Source organism: Patella vulgata, chromosome 3, assembly GCF_932274485.2.
Source record: "Patella vulgata chromosome 3, xgPatVulg1.2, whole genome shotgun sequence".
NCBI classification, from domain to species: domain Eukaryota; kingdom Metazoa; phylum Mollusca; class Gastropoda; family Patellidae; genus Patella; species Patella vulgata.
Window position 1 is genome coordinate 24,223,364 of NC_065881.2, and position 21,259 is coordinate 24,244,622.

The 21,259-nt window shown below is 36.1% G+C and overlaps 1 long non-coding RNA gene across 1 annotated transcript; it reads right to left on the reverse strand.

Moving 5' to 3' along the window:
- Positions 1-2,169: 2,169 nt before the first annotated feature.
- On the reverse strand, positions 2,170-19,656 carry LOC126816633 (uncharacterized). Its single transcript, XR_007678481.2, has 4 exons — positions 19,506-19,656; positions 7,146-7,200; positions 3,946-4,100; positions 2,170-2,637 (listed from the first exon to the last, which is right to left on the reverse strand). It is a non-coding gene; the product is annotated as an uncharacterized LOC126816633 (long non-coding RNA).
- Positions 19,657-21,259: the final 1,603 nt, after the last annotated feature.

Sequence of the window (21,259 nt, forward strand, 5' to 3'; positions counted from 1 at the left end):
ATTAGACAAAATCTCGAGATCTGCCCCTGTCAATTCCGCCTGTTTTGCAAGAGTTGACATAACTTTTGTATAGTCTGACGCCCCACGACCCACACACCAGTGCCAGTGGTACTACTAAAATAACTAGGCAGTTCAGTATAACCGTGAATATGATAGTGCTGAGACAGTATAAGACAACAGAGGAGTGGAAGAATGATGCTATAATGGAATCGAGCGCCGCAGGCGCGAAAAAAATTCAGATGTGTAACCGAGCTTTTAATTTTTGGGACTGAGCCTGACAATTTTAGTCAATGTCATGGCAAATGAATCCAAATTCTCGTTAACGAGAGGATAAGAAATGGGACAGAATCTTGAGGCCTATCTGTCAATGTCGCCTGTTTTGTGAGTACAGTCTTTTGACCCACGACTCACTCACTAGTGGTACTACTAACTGCGCGATTCACTGTAACTCTGAATATAATAGTGATGAGATAGTATAAGACAGAGAAGGAGTTGAAGAATGATGGCATAATGAAATTGAGCGCCGATATGTAACTGAGCTTTTAATTTTTGAGGACTGGGCCTGAGGGAACTTTACCTCAATGGGGCGCTTACTTCGTCTCTGAAATGCCCTGGACTTTGGGGAGAGATTTTGCAGAATTCTGATGGTCAGAAAACATCCCATTAATTCATTTAGTCTGAGACCGACTGCGGTGATAAGTCGACAAGGTTATTTTATACTAAAGTTTTGCGTGGAGAGTGACGAGAGTGCTCATATCTTACGACCGACTGCACTGATTTTGCGACCAACTAGTATTTGGGATCTATTCTGGCATTATTTGTTTACCTCATTAATTCCTTAAGACGGCGATGCATAATTGTGAGACCGACTGCAGTGACTGCACTTATTTTGAGACCGACTATTTTTCTCCCTGGGGGAAATTTTGTTCTTAGACCTACATACTCACAACAGAATAAGAGTGAAACACATTAAGTTGAAAAGGTTATTTTATACTAAAATTTTGCGTGAGTAGCGTGACGTGTGCAGTGAGCACTTATTTTGATACTGACTGCTCTTATTTTGCGACCGACTATTTTTTTTCCTGGGGGGTGTACCCCCCCACCCACACCCCACATCCCACATCCCACATTTACTCCCATGAAGACGTATGACATAATATTATACTAGTGTTGTTTATATGAATATGACTATAATAGTCATATAACAAGTGATGAATTATATAACAAACAAAACTTTAAGACATCGGGCACGTTCGAAGTAGACGGCATGCAAACTTTGAGACAAATCTTACAAGCCATCGCCTTGGTATCAATGTTCAAACTTTCAATTTACGAGAACTCTGATCAAAATGCATTACTCTAGAAGGCCAGTGTTTGGACTTTCGATAATTGAGTCATTTCAAATATGATATTAATTTTCTTGTTGAGAGTGCTAATACCTCTTCAACCTATTTGTCTTTCTCTATTTGTGAACTTTAATTTTGATCACCCTGTAGACTATAGGATCGATGGTAGTATTGTTTATTTTAGGTAAGTTTTATAATCACCATGGAATTTTCCCAGCTCGGCTAATGCAATAAGTTAATAAAGACTGTGCATTATGAAGAAATCTTGTCAATTAAAAGATCAAAGCAAACTAGTTTCAAATAATATATTATAAAACATGACTCACATATTAGGCCTGTATTGCATTCATGCCAAACGTCACATATTTTATACTGGTAGACGTATGGTTAACACCCCTATTTGAATATAGTGCTAGTGTTTGATCAGATATGTTACGTTCTGGAAGGGATCGACATACCAAATAGTGTAAACATCTGGTATATCAAAGTTGTGGACCCCCTAGAGGCCACAATTTTGATCTGATTTTGATGAAACTTGAAATGCAAGTTTATAACCTAAAGATCTCGGTTCCGTTCAATATAAGCGCATATCGGATCGTAACTTCCTGAATTAAGACCTCTGATTGTACGCAAAATCGCGTTTTTAGCGTGTGGTCCCTCTAGAGGTCACAATTATTATCTGCCTCGAGAAAACACTGAACCAGCAAAGACGGATCAAAACTGAAGTTTGAGTAGTAGTAGTAGTAGTAGTAGTAGTTGAAGTATTTTATTAGCGTCCCACCAGTTAAAAAAAGTACATTTTCAAAAATAAGATATACAAAGTATTAAAAAAAACTGTAATTTATTAATAATTATGAGAGACAATATGCACATTATATAAAACAGACATACTGTTAATCCAACCCTGGGCAGTTCGGGTAGTTGAACCTGTAGTTGAAATGCACTTTTTCATAGGATATTCCCTAACTGGGCGTCTGTTTGCCTACTGATCCATCCAACTCAAAATTATTAATATTCACGAACAGCAAGCAGAAAAGAAGAAGAGCATTTAGTATAAATAACTTGTATAATTAGTTGACCGACTCCATATGAAGCAGGAACAGAAATAGAAAACAAAAACGCTTTATGTAGCTGGATTTCTTGATAATATTGTGTTTATTAAGCCATCATACATCCGTTATGAATGCACATTACTGTTTAGAATCAGTACCAATGTCCTTTGATCTGTTGGTATTTTGGTAAGGTGGGGATGACTGGATCATGGCTGGATTATCGTAGGCTCCTGGTTGTCCTGTGAGACAGACAAAAACGAAAATATACTAAAATCATTTATGTCTTAACTACAACATTTTGAACAACATCTTACAAGTTTTAAATTGGATGAATCTTTGATCATGAACAATGTTACACCTAGCAGCATTCTAGTAAAACATATAAATACACAGTAGCGGATTATCAGTGAGGCTGATGAGGCTGCAGCCTCAGGCCCAAAGATTTTGTAAAAAAAAAATTTTTTTAGACTTGTCTGATACGATGAAAAACGCATAGACAATGAATGTTAGGGGGGTTGGGTTTAGGCCCAACGAGAATCAACATAGGCCGTGACCCGAAATTAATTAGGCCCACGCCATTTTAAATAGGCCCTATTTAAAAACTAAATAGGCCCTCCAGCAACTGCAGCCTCAGGCCTTGGTGGAGCTTAATCCGCCACTGTAAATACAGATAACTAATCCTTATCAATCGTTATAGCATATTTTATTGGCTCGACCTCTTTGATTTGGGCCAACAATACAAATGTCGATTCCATTAATTTGCTTTTTGTGTTGATTTGTTTTGTGGGATCAGATCAATCCAATCAAATGCTTGATTTTGACCTAAACCATAAAGTGCCACACTAATTGCAGAAGATTATACAGATCTATTTTTATTATCCATATTAAACCATACTAAAGTACACCCGCACACGAGTCAACTTCTATGAGAAACTTTTGTTGGACGTGCCAATCGGTAAGAGAGAGAGAGAGAGAGAGAGAGAAAGAGAGAGAGAGCAATGGGGTTTAACGTCCACTCGACACAAACTAGGTCATTTCGGGACTAACATATGTTTTTGATTTTATTTCAATAATTCGCTTGCGCGTAGGGGTCTTTAGCAATGGGAGGAAACCAGATGACCCGGAGAAAACCCACGAGGTTGGACAGGCGACCCTACTCCTTGTCACGTACAATCGGGGATTCGAAACCACGCTAGTTGACTCAATGCCAGGTCTTATGATACAGCACGCACGTGCTAACCATCCAACCGTCTGAAGCTTCGCCGGATTATAGTTGACGTTTGGTGGACCTAAGAAATATCAAACTCAAATTATGAAAATAATTATTTTTTTTAAATATCTCTATGGAAATCTTTTCAATTTTAGATAGTAGTTATATGAACCGCAGAAATATTTAATGTATGCTTGTTATTTAAAAATAAAAAAAGATTCTGTATTTTTCCGTGGTAGGTAGAAATATCACACTTTCCGATAAGAATAATTTCTGTCGGTCGATAAGATGGCCTGTTCATACTCGATCGAACACAACATTATGAGAGCGAGCTTACCTTTGGGTGGTTGAATGTAGGAGACGTTGCTGGTGGTGGCTGTAGGGGTGGCCGTGGTTCCTGTGGATTTTTTACAAGATCTACAACAACTACAAAAACAGCCGATTACCAATATAATCATACCTACTGTACCACCGACGATATATCCAATAGTCCTGAGATTTATAAAATAATACAAAGAGGTTAATATGTGAGATTAATAACATAATGCAGAAAGAGGTTAATACCTGAAGTTAATAACATAATACAGAAAAAGTTTACTACCTGGGGTTTATAAAATAATAAACCAAGAAGTGAGATTACTATTATAAAATAATACAGACAGCTCTTAAAACCCGAGGTTACTGAAATAACACAGAAAGATGCCAGTGATTTATAAAATAATCAACAAAGAAGTGGTGTTAAAACTTGAGGTTTCTAAAATATAATACAGAAAGAGGATTAAAATACCCGATGTTCATGAATTAATAAATAAAGAAATGGGGTTAATACCTGAGTTTTATAAAATAATACAGACGGGGGTTAATACTTGAGTTTTACAAAACAATACAGAAAGGGGTTAATACATGAGTTTTATAAAATAATTCAATACCGAGGGTTAATAAAGGGGTTAATACAATAATACAGAGAGGTTAATATCGGAGGTTTATACAATAATTAATCTGATTAACATACAGATCTATATTTCGTTTCGTTTTTTTTATACTTTCGATGGCCTCCACTACATGAAGATCTAAGCGGTTGTAGTTGGAGTGGCCATACGAGCGGCTTTTGGTCCTGTGGCGTCAGGCATTTGATTAACCAATCAGTGTTGATGTTTCTAGTGGGTATTTGGAAATATAACTTTTGATTTGTATTCGCTGCGAATGTCTACCCACAGTTCCGTGCACCACACGCCGAGAAATAATACTAAATGAAATAAAATGGGGTTTAACGTCCAACTGTTCTGCTCCGACTGGGCTAATGAAGACGGGCATCCGCATACGCCATACAGTGTGCTGTGAGGGAAATTTGGCCCGGACAGCGGCGCTACGGCCTACTGTTATATCGGATTGCAACTATCAGGTGATCTTTTACGTCCACGCCAATATGTACACTAGAACTCAGTTTTTTGTAACATCCGAACGACTAGACAGCTGTCGTTGTCAGGCCCTCTGTCCTGCACCACTGACATAGGGCCTCGTCTTACTCACTGAGCCATCATGGCTCTGATTTCATAATTAAAATCCTTTCAACACCAAAGATACATAAGGCAGATAATAAATGTTTTGTCATGTTCATCCGACTATATATAATACATGTTAGAGTCTAGACTCTACTAGACTCGAGACGCCTGGAGCTGAATATTAAATGTTAGTATAGGGCAGAACACGTAATCAGAATTTAGTGTGTTGTAAATGTTTTCATTACTGACAAAAAGAAAAAATATGCGACAACCCTTGTTGACTGCACGGACGACTTAGCTTCTGTGGGCGTATCCTTAATGGTTAAACTCAACAGCATGGTCATGGAAAACATCTTGTCTGCTTAAATTGCGGTGTTGTTCAGGTTCAGGACATAATCGCCATCATCATCATCATCACCATCATCGTCATGGTGATCTCCAGATTCAGATTCATCATCCTGCGTCTGTGGTTGTGCCCCCTCCCCCACCACCATCACCAATGTGTCTACCACGTGAGGAGGACTGTGAATTGGCCTAGTTCCCAATACCTAATCCAGTATATTCCACTCCGCGTCATTAAATATATTTCGACCAGAGGTGCCAGATTTGTTGAGTTATTTTCTTTTTTTGGCCCAATCTTGCTTAAGTCTTTTGCAGCTTATTCCGGCACTGATCTTCCGTCCTCTGATACCCCTGGGCTGCCAGAAGATCAGCCAGCCTTCTGTATATTGTCTGGTTGCGATGCGAGGCCTGCAGCTGCACCTCTACGTCGTCATCTCGTCAAAGTTGGAGAAGGAGAAGCCTCTCCGCCTTACCCCAAACCGTACCGAGGTTGTTTGCCATAAACACCAGTTTCATAAACACACGATTTCCCTCCCATGTGATAAAATGGAAGTAGAAGTGAACGTGCGCGCAAAGTTATTCGGTTCCGGTACACCCGTTGATCTGAATCAAGCGCGCCACTCTCAAATCGTGACTGCCAATAACCCGATTCGAAACAGTTGTTCCAGATTGAATTCGGAAAATAATCCTTATTTCAGATTCCGTTCGGATTTTAGCGAATTGATTGTGACGCCTAAATCCGGAAAAAGACTTTATTCTGAATTCAATTCAGATTAAACCCCCAGTGTGAATGCATCTCTAGTAAAGACAAGTAAAACGAAATTTTGAACTATAAAAAAACGAAACGAAATAGGATCTGAATAACAGACCTGGAATTTATAAACTAATACAGAACGGGGTTAATACCTGATGATTATTTAATAATAAACAAAGCAAGGCGGGGGGATATCTGAGGTTTATAAAATAACACAGAAAGATGCCTGGGGTGTATAAAATAATAAACAAAGCAGGGAAGGGGTAATACAGAAAGAGACACGGGATTTCTAAAATGATACAAAAAGAGATTAATATCTGAGACTAATAAATTAATACAGAAAGTGGTTAATATGGGAGATTTATAAAATAATACAGAAAGAGGATTTGAATATATCAGGTTAAGGAAATATTACAGAAAGGTTAATATCTGCAGAAGTTTTTAAAATAAAATAAGGGGCTGGGGATGATACATGTTTTTAAAATAATAAAAAAAAGTGGTTAATACCCAAAGTATATAAAATCATACAAAAATGACGGCAGCTAATATCGTGTAGATGTGTGGGTCTTTTTTTTATTTATGCTCTACCTCAATGGAAGAAAAACGACATTTTTTCACCAAATATACTTTAAAAGAATTAAGATAATGAGTATCTCACATCATATATTGTGGATGAAATAATTAATTTAATTTTTTTCCTTTTGTCCATGTTTGTGTATTCAATAGTGATTGGTGTTATAATTAGTCACGCTTTTACACCAGTAGTGAAATCTTTTACAGCTAGCTACACGCCTGCTAATTAATGACAACAGTATAATTTATAACCATTTTCTATACATACTAAATATTAATTTATAATAATGGCCACTTATATGATTTAATGACAAAATCTGTCATTACTGAAAGGCCCAGGTTCATAAGTAAATGGTATCAGCTTACCAGTTTGGTCCAGTGTAGACTGGTATGGTTCGGAATTTTGCACGACAAAGAACATCTGAAATAGTTGAACCATATTTATTCACGGGATACCGAAACAAACCAATGGCTTATATAAGTCGGTTTCCCAAAAAGCAAGATACATAAATGATATAAACATATATTATTATCAATATACATGTATATGGGGTTAGATTACAAATATAATTAGATTTGAGAAAGATTATAATCAAGTTTTAGCTAGCATCAGGACCAAGAAAGGGTCGATACTCGACTGCTGAGTTTAAATTCGTTACTTCAAAATCTTGGGCGGCTATTGTTACTTGTAACCGATGTGTGGTGGTCGGAATCTAGTGTACAAAGGACTCCAATAAAACTGTAAGATCCGTAATAAAATTAGAATAAACTATATCGAAACACTAGTAGACAGGGTGATAACAAAAAACTCATTATTTGGAATTGATAGTTATTAATTATTAAAAGTCAAAGCGCTTGGTTTCGTAAAATCATGAACAGCATATACAAATTTTTTACTTAGTTGATTTGTCGGAACTGGTGTTATAGCCACATCTACCTGATGGATTATTTAATACATGCATTAAGAATTTGGGAAAATTAAAATTACTTTTAGAACATCGCAGTTTACAGCGCATTTATTTATTCCTTTCTGCTACCATAGTAACAATGTGGTGGAACGCTATGGTCTGGGGATGATAGTTTACTTTGAAGCTCTGAAGTGTCGGCGAGGCCTTAATGTGATCTCATAAATTATTCCAAATATCTGATTACAGAAGGCAAGAACAAATTACTATAATCAGTACTATTACATTGTATAGTACGATACTGATTTTCATTTCTAACATGATACGGAATAATATTACGGGTTTTAGGGGGTACAGGTAAACTTAAGTATTGGGGAACGAGCATATTGATCATTTTATAGAATACAACCAATTTGTGTCTGTATCGCCTGGTTTCTAATGAGGTGAAGCCGGTCTCCGAGTATAATTTATCGTGTGCAGTGCCGCGAATTAACTTGTTCTTAGAGCGTCCAAGTGAAGATTTTCCATTTTTTTACTTTCGTACTTTGTGCAATTATCCCATATGACGTCTGCATAATCAAAGTTAGGCAAGATAAACGATTTGTAAATTATTTCCAGGGATTTACGAGAAAGGTTGTATTTCTGACTTCTGAAGCAATCGAATATTTTACTTACTTTCTTGATAATGAAATCGATGTGTGCGGACCAATGACATGAATTTTGAAAAATAAGACCAAGGTATTTATGATTTGGCTCGTCGTGCACCGTTACATCTCCAAAGAGTAAATTGAATTTTGCGGGTTGGAGCTTTCTCGAGAAGGTTATACGGACAGTTTTGTTATGGTTAAACAGGACATTCCAATTGTGAGACCACGAGAATAAAATCTTCCCCAAGTCATAATTAAGAATTTGATTACATGAATTTATTTCTTCAATTATCATGTACATTGACGTATTTTCCGCGAATAGGCGAATGTTGGGTGCAATACCTTTAACGACATCATTTATATATACGAGGAACAGTAAAGGGCCCAGGATTGAACCTTTGGGCACGCCAGATTCCAATATTTGTTCTTCCTATCTTGAGCCTTTGATTAAAACTGACTGTTGGTTAAGTATTGGAGAACGAGCTTATTGACGATTTTATACAAAACAACCAATTTGTGTCTGTATCGCCTGGTTGGTTAGATAATCTTTTATCAAGACAAGAAGCTGACCTCGTATACCGATTGCGTTTAGTTTAAGTATTAATCCTTGGTGCCAAACACGATCAAACGCCTTGCTGATATCACAGAAAACAGACTTAACTTCCTTGCCATCGTCTAATGCTTTTGCAATATAATCGTTAATATCGAACAATTCAAATATGGATAAATCTTGTGGCGTAAATCCGGACTGGAAGGGGTTAAAAGTTTATATTTAAGTCAGAAGTTATAAATATATTTAGAAATGCATTTTTCAAATACTTTTCCAATAGTGCTCAATAAGGAGATAGGTCGTGAATGTCCCCTTGAATAGCAGTGAAAGCGGTTTATTCAATGTATTGCAACAAGTTTTCAGTATTGTATTATTATTTTGTCTATTCCCGAGGCTTTACCAGTATCCAAACTTTTTAAAATAAATACCAACAATAAAAACTAACCCCAAAGACTTCTAGTTTGGGATAGAAATCATACTGTTAATGGATATAAATAGATTATTAACCAATATGTAGCACTAACATTCGATGTCGACTGCAATGTTAAACAAGCGGTTGCCATGCAAGATGCGCCCACATTTTGCAGGAGATGGACAGAGAACAAGCTAAAAAAAAAGAAGCAATTTTTCGTACAATCAGGGACCATAATACAGGAAGTTACAGTCTGACATAATCCAGAAAGTTACTGTTCCATATGTGTAATATCTACAGAAACCTAGATCTTCGGGATATAAACATGTATTTCAAGTTTCATCAAAATCGGATCAAAATTGTGACCTCTGGTGGGTCCACATTCCACAACCTTGTATTACATACTTTTACACTATTCGCGTACAAGGTGCGGCCATTTTGTCGAGCAGTTTCGATCCGATTTTTACAAAATTCAAACTCAACCACCATTATGGTGTAACACTTATAAGCGGTATTTAAACAGTTTTTAAAATTGGACACAATTTTGATCCGATTTTGATGAAACTTACAACACATGTTTATAACCCAAAGATCTTGGTTCCTTTTGATATTCGCGCATGCGTATATCGGATTGTAACTTCCTGAATTATGGCCCTTGATTGTACGAAAAATCGCGTTTTAGCTTGGTCCATCTAGAATTCACAATTTTTATCCGTTACACGATAATGATGGTTGAGTTCGAATTTCGTGAAAGTCAGACCAAAACTGCTGAACAAAATGGCCACCCCTCGAACGCAAATAGTTTAAATATATGGGTATATCAAGGTTGTGGATCCTTTAGAGGACACAATTTTGATCCGATTTTGATTAAACTTATAACACATGTTTATAACCCAAACATCTTGGTTCCTTTTGATATTCGCACATATCGGGACATAACTTCCTGAATTTTGGCCCCTGAATGTACGAAAAATCGCATTTTTAGCTTGTGGTGGCTCTAGAGCTCACCTTTTATCCGATTTAAGAAACCGTTTGAAAATATCACCGTTACACGATAATGATGGTTGAGTGCGAATTTTCGTGAAAATCAGACCAAAACTGCCATGTAGTGCGAGTTATAAATAGACAATTTTTCCCTTAATTTTTTTCTCCCCTCTTCCTGCATTTTTGGGTTGACTTTTTGGTCTAGAATTGGAGAAAAGGGATCAAATTTGCAATTTCATAGCAGTTTTGGGTAATACTGATGATATTACAGCGGAGGGATAGGGGGTGTAAAGTGTCTTTCTGCAGAGCAATCATTGTGTCGGAAGTGAGATTTTCACCCCTGTCAACTTCAAATCCGTGTAGCAAAAAATCTAAATGGTCAACCCCCTACAAAATTATGATGAGGAGATTGCCAAATGTTGTCCCCATTGTGCCTATAAAGATTGGAACCAACGGAATGTTGAGCAAAAAGCTACAGTCTGTGATGTTACAGTCATTTAACATTGAAGTCAATGGGCAAATAATTGCTAGTCTGAGTCCGTATCGAATCGAAACTTCAGGAATTGTGGACCTTGATTCTACGAAAAAAAAACGTTTTTAGCTTGTGGACACTCTGGAGGTCACAATTGTCATCTGATTTTGATGAAACGTGACATTCATGTTTATAACCCAAAGATCTTGGTTCCTTTTAATATTTGCGCATATCGGATCGTAACTTCCTGACTTATGGCCCCTGATTGTACGAAAAATCGCGTTGTTTTTTTTTTGGGGGGGGGGGGGGTTGTTTGTTTGGTTTTTTTTGGTCTTTTTTGCTTGTGGTCCCCCTAGAGGTCACAATTATTATCCGATTTAAAACAAAATATTTGAATATATCACCATTAATCGGACTAAAATTGCCGGACAAAATGGTTGCCATTCGTAGGCAGATAGTGTAAATTATTATATGGTATATCAAGGTTGTGAACCCTCTAGAGGGCAGCCCCTGGTTTTAAAAAGTAATACAAAATTTCAATGATCTATTGTCAATCATTGTATGTGGTTATTGAGCAATGGTTTTTAGTGTTTTGCAACCTGCTTTTCACAGCAATGTTCACACATCCGTGTTTGAATATCAACCAATTGGTTCACACTAGAAAACTGATAAAGGGGTGGGGTTGTTGTGGGTTTTTTAAAAGGTAATACAAAAATCCGATGATCTATTGTCAATCACTGAAGCGTGTGGTTATTGAGCAATGGCTTTTACTGTTTTGCAACCCGCTTTTCAGAGAAGTGTCCACACATTCGTATTTGAATGGTAATCAGTTAGTGCTACAGGGAGGACCCTAGAAAACTGATGAAGGGGTGGGGCTGTTGTTGTTCGTCGTGTTTAATTTCCGCTTCCACTGAGTGTGATATCGCAGACAAGTACGCAAAGGGGTCACTATACTAGGCACCTTATTTATTTTGTTTTCATTAAATGGCACTGTCAAACCTTTTTTATTCATATAAATAAAATACTAATTGTCTACACAACTCCCACCCTGTTTGTTTTTATATAATTAGGACCAATTCTTAGAAGCCGACGACATAAAAAATACCGCAAAACAGTTCACCCACAAACTTTACAGCGCGGCCATAAAATCATAACTATCTATCCCCTCGTGTCGTGGTCGCGTTAGAAAACTCTATATGACTTAACCATACAAATTATGACCTTTATTCGACTATAAATAATTGACCTACATAAGAAAAATACAAACAATCCAAAAATAACGTATTTAGCTTATTTAGAAAACTGCTCAAGTTTTACCGTGAATCAATCCCCGCTTACATACCTTAACTCCTATGTCACCCATCAGGACATCCCACAATTCACTCTGTAAGTGTATTTACTGAGGAAACTTTATGCCTCTCCCAATTATCCAAACGCTTATCACTCAGATCCTTGGGTGATATAGAGAGGCAGACCACTAAATTACATAAGATATTATGTAAATATTTATGTATATATAATACTTTTGATATTGTTGTATATATACGATTGTATAATTTATACAATAGTGACTATGCTATATTAAATTGTATATTGCTCTGTATATACCATACTATTGTTTCATGTATATATGAGTGTAATCATAATTTTGTAAATAAATTATTTAAAAAAACTGCTATGGGAGGAAACCGAAGTATCTGGAGTAAATCCACGTGGCTGAGAAAGGCGCCCATATCTCCAAGCCACATACGGTCACACTTTGGATCGAAACCACGACCATAAGCCAGAGGTGACCAGCCAGCAAGAGCTCGAAGGGTGACACTCAAGACCATCCCAAACCCCAACTGGTGGGGCAACGGGGGCAAGTTTATGTAACTTGAACAGCGGCCATCGACGTATTTTTGTCCAAGAAAAATAAATTTATAATACAGAATTCATTTGTGTTCATCAATAAGTATGAAAAATACATTTTTGTTGTTTATTTTGTATATGAGAATGAATATAATCGTAACAAATAGGTGATGAAATATTAACAGTAAACAAGTAAAACAGAAAGGTGTTGCAATCATTGCGGAATTTCCCCGACCCTGTTGTTGGGTCAGGTTAATATTGCTGTGTATTATTAAGAAATTTTGTGAATTAAAAGATGAAAACAAAATAGTTTCAAACAATATTTAAAACATGGCTCACTTATTATGTATTCTTCAGTGTATGTTGTACTTTTATTGTGAAATGAAATGAGGTTGAGCGTTGGACATTTCCACAACAGCCGAGATAAAAATGCGTATACACCAAACGTTCAATATTTCATACTGGGATTTAATTAACCTTTTTATACGCCCTCATTTTCACGTGGACGTATATTGTCGTCGCCACTGTCCGTCCGTCCATCCGTTCACAATTGTTTGTGGACACTCTACAGGTCACAATTTTTATCCGATTTCAACGAAACTTGAAATATAGGTTTATCTCTGTGGTGTCTTGATGTATTATTATGTAATGGTGTAAGGGAGGTAACTACAATTATTATTAGTGACTGTATACCGGTTGTGACGTAATGAGGATAGTATGATGGGTCCAACATGTATGAATGTTATACGTCGAAGAATAAACATAATCTGTATTAATGTCGTCTGTATTTTTACTCATCCATACCATATTTGGCGACGAGGAGAAACTAAATAATCAACTTAATGGCTGAGAATGAAAATCTTCCCGTTCCAGTGGCAATTCCAGCCCAATTTTCATCGATTTCACAGCCTCCAGCTTTTCAAGCCAATCCCGGCAATTTGGTTATGCCTTGGGTACAGTGGGAAAGATTGTTTTCAAATTACATGGTAGCCTCCGGATCCGATACCCTAAATTCTGAACGTAAGCAAGCAATTTTATTACATTCTATTGGTGCCGAAGCTCAGAGAATATTTTACACCTTGCCAGATTTTCCAGGCGACCATCAAAGTTTTAATGCAGACGTCTACATACATAGCCTCAACAAATTACGTCATTACTTCCGACCTAGAATCAACATTGTAGCTGAACGTTATCGTTTCCGCAACCGAGCTCAACTGCCCGGTGAGTCCGTTCTTGCATATGTTGCTACACTTCGTGACCTTTCATCCAACTGCTTATTTGGTGCACAGTGTGATGAAAACATACGAGACCAGTTAGTAGAGAAAACAAATTCCTCACGTATCCGTGAACGTCTACTCATGGAGTTTGATGTTCCGCTTCCAAGGGCGATAGAACTAGCTACACAAGTTGAGACAGCGGTGCGTGAAGCTAAATCTTTTAATCGTTCAACTCAACAATACATTCCACAGTTTCAACCAAATTGTGCCAAGATAGATAGGAGAGTGAAGAAATCTACAGAATTTCAACATAAATCTGGACAGCTTCCATCGGCTCCTGTTCAATACACTCCACATAGTAAATCCGAATCTTCCAGTACTTTTTGTTATCGGTGTGGTTCCCCACAACACCTTGCAAATTACCCAAAGTGTCAAGGCAAGACTGCTACTTGTCAACGGTGTAATCGAAAAGGACATTACGCCAACGTATGTAAACATCCCCGTGTCAACATGATACAGATTGATGACCCTACCGTTTCATCTACTACTGAAGATGGAATTCAGGTTCTGTCTACTGATTCCAATAGCTCCGAGAAACGCAGTGTTGAGTGTACAGTATTTATCAACTCAATTCCTCATCAAATGACCGTAGACACTGCTTCCGATGTTTCTATAATGAATTTGAATACGTTTGACAAGTCTTATATTAGACAATCTATCGAATCTTGTGCTGCAACCTCTATTAGAAGTTACACTTCACATTCCATTAAAATTCTTGGTATTTTTCGCACAATTATAGAATATAATAGTAAAAGTTCAGAATGTTTATTTTATATTGTCGAGAATGGTACAAATTTGCTAGGCAAAGATATTATCCAAGCTTTAGGTATTAATATTGATGGTTCTACGTTAACATGTAATTGTACTACCCAGTCTTCTAAAAGTCCAAATACTGTTATTGACATGAGTACAGTTATAACAGATGTTATTCCTATCGAAGATAAGCGTAACGTGGTTGACAATTGTAATGTTTTTGAAAATTGTACATCTACTGATCCAAATGTTATTGATTTTCCCGAATTGTTTAGTAATAACTTGGGTAATGTTAAAGATTTTGTACATAAGGTTAAGGTTATCGGTTCATAATGAATTGGTATTTCGTGGTACACGTGTCGTCGTTCCAGATGCTCTTCAAAATCGCTTGGTTCATTTGGCGCATACCGACCATCAAGGAATTGTTAAAACCAAACAAAGACTCCGCGATTTGTATTGGTGGCCTAAAATGGATACTCATGTCCAAGAAACTATCAAAAGTTGTCAAACTTGCCAATTTAATGACAAGTCTGCTAAAACGCGTTCTTCACCTATGATACCGGTTCGCATTCCAGACAAACCCTGGTCCAAACTTGGGTTAGATTTCGTTGGACCTGATTATTCCGCGTCTGCTCATGAACGATATGTTATTGCATTAATTGACTATCGTAGTAAGTGGCCCGAATTAGCTTTTACTTCAAATATCTCTACATCTACTACTATTGATTTTCTTATTCGTATTTTTAGTCTTTAGGGTTATCCTGACGAAATTGTTACAGACAATGGTCCTCACTTTACCTCCCACGAATTTAAAGAATTCGTAAGAAAGAGAGATATTATTCACCGTTTTTCTTCCGTTTATTATCCGGAAGGAAATTCTGAAATTGAACGTTTTAATCGAATTCTTTCTGAAGTTATTCAGGCAGCTCGTTTTGAACATAAGAATATTAGTATTGCTGTTACAGAATTCTTGGGTACCTATCGTTCCAGTCGTCACTGTACTACTGGTGAATCTCCATCTATTGTATTACATGGTAGACATATGAGAACTTTATTAGATATTCCATTTGTTACACAACCTCCTACTCCTTTGTCTGATTATGAAATTAATAATAGAGTTTGTCATAAGCAAAACCTAAGAAAGACTTACACTGATAAACGTAAAGGTGTTCTTACAAGAAATTTCAAAATAGGTGACATTGTTCGCATAAAGAAACCTTGGTATGTTCCAAAAGGTCATTCTAAATATACAGATCCAGTTCGTATCCGATCTAGGATAGGTTCTTACACATATATTTTAGATAATGGTCAAAAATGGAATGTTAAATATATATCACCTTTCTATGGGAATTATTTTGAAACAGAGGGGGAAAATGGTGTTGATATGTATTTTGATACACCTAATAATGCTATTAATAGAAATAATGTTAATCCGAATAATGTACCATTTGTTCCACGCAATGTTCCAAACGACTCATTTGTTAATAACCCATCAAGAGTTAGATCTAGTACAAGAGTAAGATCAAACCCTGTTTGGTTTAAGGATTATGTTGTTCATAAGAAATAGTACACTGTCTTATTTGCATGTCGGAAAAAAGCATTTCTTCAGGAGAGGGGAAATGTGGTGTCTTGATGTATTATTATGTAATGGTGTAAGGGAGGTAACTACAATTATTATTAGTGACTGTATACCGGTTGTGACGTAATGAGGATAGTACGATGGCTCCAACATGTATGAATGTTATACGTCGAAGAATAAACATAATCTGTATTAATGTCGTCTGTATTTTTACTCATCCATACCATAATCTCCCTAAGATCTCGGTTCCTTTCGATGCTGGCATGTACGGATTGTAATTTCGTGGATTATGGCCCCTGATTGTATGAAAAATCGCGTTTTTAGATTGTGGACCCTATAGAGGTCACAATTTTTATCCGATTTTGTTGAAACTTGAAATGTAAGTTTAAAGCCCAAGGATCTCGGTTCCTTTCGATATTCGCACATATCGGACCGTAACTTCCTGAATTATGACTCCTGATTGTACGAACAATCGCGTTTTTAGCTTGTCGACCCTATAGCGGTCATAATTTTTATCCGATTTAAAAAAAACCGTGTGAATATATCACCGTTACATCCTAAGGGTGGTTGAGTTCCAATTTCGTAAAAATTGGACCAAAACTGACAGACAAAATGGCCGCCCCTCGTACTCAAATAGCGTAAAAAAAATATGGTATATCAATGTTGTGGACCCTCTAGATCTTTGTTCCTTTCGATATTCGCACATATCGGATAGTAACTTCCTGATTGTACGAAAAATCGCGTTTTTAGCTTGAGGTCCCTCTAGATGTCACAATTATTATCCGATGTAAAAAAAAAACGTTCAAATAAATTACTGTTACGCCGTAATTTTGGTTGAGTTCGAATTTCATGAAAATCGGACCAAAACTGCCGGACAAAATGGCCGCCCCTTGTACACAATAAATGTAAACATCTGGTATATCAATTTTGATCTGATTTTGATGAAACTTGAAATGCATGTTTATAACCCAAAGATCTTGGTTCCTTTCGATATTCAGGCATATCGGGTAGTATCTTCCTCAATTATGGCCCCTGATTGTATGAAAAATCATGTTTTTAGCTTGTTTTAGAGTTCACGATTTTTATCCGATTTAAAAAAAAAACACTAATATATCACCATTACACACTAAGATCTTGGTTCCTTTTGATAATCGCGTATATCCGAACGTAACTTCCTGGATTATGGCTCCTGATTGTTGTAACAGAGTGATTTATACCTGAAGTTGACGTTTATATTATGTTCGTTATTTATTTTTAATAAGTAACCTGGTGTGACAAAACTGATCTATAACTGAAGTTGACGTTTAAACTCTCGACAACTTCTGTGAAGACACGTTCTTAATAATCATCTAGTTTATTCAAGATGTTCTTTAACAAGCTACACATGATCCGCGTGTAACACTAGACTGAATTTCAAAGAGAATGTATTAGTGGTCAGTTCATTGTACCTTGACCTGACAATGACTTTCAAAGAAATATGCAGTTTAATTACAAACACCATAATTGATAATAAACAATACCATATATGATTATCACTCTTGTCCACCTCAGCTAATTGTTAGAGGCTTTATAAGCAGACGTTTACTGACAGCAAGTCAGACTTGGAATAGAGCTCCTCTCGATTTGTGTCTATTTCATGTTCTCAATAAAGGTCTTATATACATTATGATATTCTGTTATCTGTACGACATAGTGTTACATTGTTCGAAAAATCGCATTTATAGCTTGCAGAGTCTCTAGAGGTCACAATTTTTTTTTTCGATTTTTAAAATCGTTTAAATATTTCACCATTCCACCATAATGAAGGTTGAATTCGAATTTCGGGAAAATCGAAATGAAACTGCCCAACAAAATGGCCGCTCTTTGTACGCAAATTGTGTAAAAGTATGCAATACCAAGGTTGAGGACCCTCTAGAGGTCACAATTTTTATCCGATTCTGATGAAACTTAAAAAATATCTTTATATCCCAAAGATCTCAGTCTCTTTTGATATTTGCGCATTTCAGATCATAACTTTCTAGATTATTGCCCCTGATTGTACAAAAAATCCCGTTTGTTTTTAGCTTGTTCTCTATCCATCTCTTGCAAAATGTGGGCGTATCCTGCCTGGCAGCCGCTGGTTTAACTAGTTATCCACTTTACTCGGATAGTTAACTCAATATCATCCACAGTTATCGACATTGCAAACACGACTTATTGTTCAATTTAAATCAACATTGATGTTGTTATCTTACGTGAAAAGATGGACTTTTTATATCTATTATATATGAAAAAATTGTAAATCAGTTTATATACATTCATATTATATTATTATATGCGTTGCTACCCATTTGTGTCCATGTCTAGATGTCAAAGAATAGATTCACGCATTACTACTTATTTGTCAATTCTCTTAAGTCTTGATATTGTTATCTGCTTTTATAAAACAAATAAAAGCGCTTGATGCAATTTAATTGACCGTTCTCCAGTAAAACTAGATTAATCATTTTGCATGCGACCAGGTTACAGTTTTAAGCGTACTATTTAGAATTATGCGTGTACAAATTTTGTACATTTTACCAACTTCTATTATGATGCTGGTTGGGATTATTTATTAAGGTCAATTCTATGAAAGACAGTTATTTTCAATAACTAGAAATATAAAAATACTGGATTCTCTGAAAAACACAAATGTTGCAGGCACATGCCACAAATGTAAGGGTGTCACAAACTGGCAGGCTGTCCGCTTGTTGTCTTCTCGGTGGGAGAGCATCTTTAGTTCGCTAATAGATGGCTTTTGTAATAAAAGTATTGAAGGGGCATTATTTCGTGAGTTTAAAAAATCTATTATATTTGAAGTAAGAAATTCTTCATCTGTGAACATAATCTCAAAGCATAAATGTCCATGACTATTTATCATATCGCAACGTGCAAAGGTATTCGCATCTAAATAAACGTATATATCAGATTATCCATTCCACAATTCGTAACTGCAAGTCTTTTAAATTTTCATCGATTATAAATGCATATTTCTGATAATCCAACAATTCATATCTAAGAAGAAGCGGTCATTATTTTCTTCGCTATCCTAACTTTACAACTAACTTTACATCTCAACATGAAATTTCCTTCCATTTAAATTCCAAAGATACGAAAGCTTTTTTTTAATCGGGCGAATCCAAGCTTCATGCAAACAGCTAAACATAACGCCTATGAGGAATGTTTTTATGTATGGTATCTGGGGCGAAGAGAATGTTCAAATGACGTTTAGACATTTCAGAAAAGAGCTGTTGGAAACAATAAAATTTTGTACCTACCGTCTATTAGAAAGATTGCAAAGACCCAAAATATTTGCATGATCCACAACATTGTAATACTTGTCATTTCTACACCTTACTTTATAGCTTTGCTATTTTAAAGTAATACAAATGTTCAATGCTCTATACTTAAGGCTAAATCATACAATGAAAATCACTGAATCATGTGGTTACTGCAAAATATTTCGCAATCCACTTTTCGAGACACTTTGACATATCCGTACTCGTTTGAATATCATTCAGCTGTTTTGGGTTTTTTTTGTTGTTTTGGGGTTTTTTTTCTCTCTACTGGTAAAATACATTGACCCATTCTCAAATCGGCCCCAATATAATTTGACGACCATTTAAAACTTACTAGACTACTTATTTACTTCACTGTATCACGTTTCACTACTCCCCCCTGACAGTCAAATATAGCATGAGAGTATTACTAGTGTAGCTTACTAACATTTGACTGTGACCTTCCATATATCTGAGGGCCACTTAAACATTGAGTCATCCATTATTTTTCGTTATTTGCAAAAATCCTTTTTATTCCTAAAAGTTGTTTCGGACCGATAGATGACTCAATGTTTAAGCATTACGAATATTGTAGGACCCTGTCCTCTTCTTAAAATAAAAAGAACAAAATATTGATTTTAGATGATGAAAATAACGTCATATCATTTTGATGTCAGAGATAATAGGCATTAGGCATTAAATGGTGTCACTTTTATGAAAATCAAATAATAATGTACTCTTTTACATTCAAAATAACTTGAAAGGTGACTCATGCAAACAAGCCTGTTTATTGGCAACCGCTCAAGTTACAAACTCACTTTGACATAAATTGTCTTCGTATGGATAAATACTACAAGTTTATGAAAGTTACGAAGAAATATTTAAAAATATCGAAATGGCACAAATATGAAAGTGAAAAAAAAATGAGCCCGACATATTGTGCGCCTTAGTAGGGAAATCCATCGGCTTTCATTGGTGAATGACTGTTATCATAAGAAATGAAACGGACTGTTGTTATAAACGATTTTAAGCCTTAACTTAAAAACCGTTCTGAAAGCGTTGAATTTTAGCGTAGTAACGGTGATTAAACTACGTCGACGTCACGTGGTTACCGTTTTCATTCATTATTATGTTAGACGAAGTATATGCTAGACAAGTTTCTCTTTTACAAGCTTTTTATAATTACCAGACAAGTTTTCTCTTTTACCAGGGTTTTTTTTTTAAATATTTTACAAGACGAAGATCATGCTAGAGAACTTTTCTCTTTTACCTGTTTAAATAATCACCAATTTTTATAAAACATTGTTAAAAGACTTTTTGGTCTGTACATCAGCTGTAAAGGAAGATTCGGGTCGGTATATATAATTTTGTGCTATTGTTATATCTGTCTTTGAAATGAATTTTAATAAGGCATCATTAAATGAAAATATGCATCTTGCAAGTCTTCATCTTAGCAAAATCGGGACCCTTTGACCGAGGCCATGGCTATCTCTGCCAATAATAGTTGGATTTTCACGACTTGCAGTTTATTCTGGAATTTTTTCATCATGCCGATCCCATCTATGATACACTTAAAGCGAATGGAAGTAGTTTTCATTGACTTTCGGTGGGAAATACCAATTTCCGGTGTTAAACTCAGATCGATTTCAACTTAAAGAAATATATCTCGCAGTACCACTTTTTGTGGCTTCTGAAGCATGGTAAAATGTTTCATACAGTCACGTTTGGGTGATTGGAATATTCTGTTATGAGAT